The sequence below is a fragment of the Mus musculus genome, chromosome 17 (genome assembly GCF_000001635.26).
Source record: "Mus musculus strain C57BL/6J chromosome 17, GRCm38.p6 C57BL/6J".
In the NCBI taxonomy this organism is placed as follows: domain Eukaryota; kingdom Metazoa; phylum Chordata; class Mammalia; order Rodentia; family Muridae; genus Mus; species Mus musculus.
The window spans coordinates 92,370,756-92,373,778 of NC_000083.6; the positions used below are offsets into that span (position 1 = coordinate 92,370,756).

At 39.7% G+C, this 3,023-nt stretch overlaps 1 pseudogene; it reads right to left on the minus strand.

Moving 5' to 3' along the window:
* Positions 1-1,059: 1,059 nt before the first annotated feature.
* Positions 1,060-2,432, minus strand: Gm6751 (predicted gene 6751; annotated as a pseudogene).

The window sequence follows — 3,023 nt, forward strand, 5'->3', positions numbered from 1 at the left end:
CTAAACCATATTGACTAAAGCAGTAATTAGTAAAGAAAGCATAGAAGTTTTGAAAGACTATGAGAAGACAATGTGTATTTCTTTCTCATGAGGCAATGAAGTTTGTTATGAGCTCCTATGAATGAATTATTAGATTTTTAATACAGAAAAGTATGAAATGACACAATAATATATTATCTTGAGAAGAAAAAAGAGATTATGACTAGAAACATATGTTAATTCCTTTTCTATTATATTGAGAAGTCAACACCTTACCATTCTTCCAAACAGAGAGAAAGAAACAACAGTTGAATCTGTCATATTCAAATTAATACTGTATTGACATTTATTTCTGAGTTTAAGAGATATAAGACTTTAAAAATAGTTTCTCAAGGAGCAGGAGAACTGCTCAGTGGTTAAGTACTCGTCTGGTGATGCCTTCTGTTCAACCCCAGTACCTGAAATACCACCGAAATATTAAGCATATAGATTAAATTAATAAAGATATGCTGGTTTTCCTTTTTTTTTTTTTCAGTTACTGCAGCACTTTTATCTTTCTTTACACAAAAGATGTGACCTAATGTTCTCACTGAACAGTAGAAAACCAAAAATTTGTCATTTCTTTAAGAATTGAGTACCAATATACCTTACATAAATTAAAAGGATGAGTACATTTACAAGTGGTGATGCAAATGTTCCTGACTCAAGGTGAATAACAACCCGTGGTGGTCAGGATGAGAAACAAACAAACAAATAAACAAACAAACCTGCCCAAAAGCAAAAACAACAACAAAAGTAGAACAGAAACTGGGTCCTAAGGCTTGGAATTCCTCACCCTGTTAGAAAACAAGAAGTAAGTGGTAACTGGTTCAGGAACCCTTGCCAGCCTTCCGAAATACTGGAAGTCAGTTGCTGGTTAATATCCTGTACAGATCACTATGTGGTGCTCACAAAGATCGACTAGGCTGGAAATTTCTCTTCCACAGCATGCTCTCCCCAGCCACCAAGTGACTGAGCCACATGAACTAAAGACGAAATCAAGATATGTACAGGTTATTAAATACATATCAAGGGAGCAGTTAACTTGAATACAAGGTCAAAAATCAGCAAGTTCTGCAATCCAGTGCTGATATCAGATACAAGCTTGAAGAACAAATTTCTTTCCAAAAGCTTATTCCAGTTTCACGAGGCTAGCATGAGGTGTGTACATTTGCCAGGGTAAATCGATACTTCAGAATCAGGTCATGCAGCAGATTCCTGGCACCTGCTCAGTCCATCTAGAAGCATTTGCAGTGGATGTTGGAGGAGTGCTACTGGTCATACTCCTGCGTGCTGATCCATATCTGCTGAAAGGTGAACAGTGAGGCCAGGATGGAGCTGCCAATCCAGAGTGAGTACTTGTGAGCTCAGGGGAAGCAATGACCTTAATCTTCATTGTGCTAGGTACTAGGACTGTAATCTCCTTCGGCATCCTGTCAGCAATGCATGGATACATGGTGGTACCACCAGACAACACTGTATTACCATACATGTCTTTGTGTATGTCCACATCACACTTCATAATGGAGTTGAAGGTGGTCTGATGGATGCCACAGGACTCAGGCCCAGGAAGGAAGGCTGAAAGAGTGTCTCCAGACACTGGCACCTCTCATTGCCTATGGTGATCACCTGCCCATCAAGCAACTCAAAACTCTTCTCCAAGGAGGAAGATGATACAGCTGTATCCATTTCTTGCTCAAAATCCAGAGCAATATAGCACAGCTTCTCCTTTATGTCAGGAACAATTTCTCTCTCAGCAGTGGTGGTAAAACTGTAGCCCAATACAGTCAGGGTCTTCATGGGGTAGCCTGTCAGGTTCCAGCCAGCCATGTCTAGATTCAAGATGGCAAGTGGAAGGGCATAGCCCTCACAGATGGTCACTGTGTGTGTGCTGCTGTCACCAGAGTCCATGACAATGCCAGTGGTGTGCCCAGATGCATACAAGGACAGTGCTGCCTGAATAGACATGTACATGGTTAGGGTATTGAAAGTTTCAAACATTATCTGCACCATCTTCTCTCTGTTAGCTTTGGGGTTCGGGAGGCCTCAGTCAGTATCACCAGGTGCTCCTCAGGTGCCACAGGTAGAAGGTATGGTGTCAGATCTTCTCCATGTCATCCCAGTTAGTGACAATGCCATGCTTCAGGATCAGGAAACCCTTCCTGCTCTTGGCCTCATCACCCATGGAGGAATCTTTCTGGACTATACCCATCATGATGCCCTGGTGTTGGCGGAGCCCGATGGTGAAAGGGAACACGGCCCTAAGGGCGTCGTCTCCATCAAAGCCAGCTTTGACCACACCAAAGCCATTGTCAATGACCAGTGCAGCTATTTCTTCTTTCATTGGGATCTGAGAGGACCAGATGAAGGAGCAGCAGAAAGAAGCACAGTGTAAGCTGGCAGCAGAGTCTGAGCTTATACTTTATTTTTCATTTATCTAATTTATAATTTGACTTTCCTGTATGAAATGCAGCACTAAATATCTGATAAATTTAGAAACAGAGAAGGTATACTAATTAGATGCACATGTATTTGTTTTTTCTTTTGCCCTTATTCTAGCACACTGTTTTGCTTAAAGAAAGCACTACTAACTAATATTATTATTCATTTAACCTGTCACAGCTGTAAAAATTCTCATAAAAAACTTATCAAGTAATAATTATATTTTAAACATTAATTTATTTTTTATTTTTTGAGGTTATATTATAATTCCATACTTTCTCTCTTTTCCTTCACTCTCCAAAATCTTATATACAACTCATTGCTTCTTTCATGCCCTCTTTTTTCATTAATTATTGTTACATGTATATGATTGTACATGATTTCCCTTCAAACCCCCCCATTCCCTCCCCACACCACCTACTCAACAACCCACCCACTCCTGCTTTCTGCAAGTGATAATTACTGTCACAAAAATCAAATTGATTTTTTATTCTTGGTGAAGTTGAATCTAAATTCATTTAGGAGAAGAAAATCCCTTGTAATTTGACACTTTTTCTAGTGAC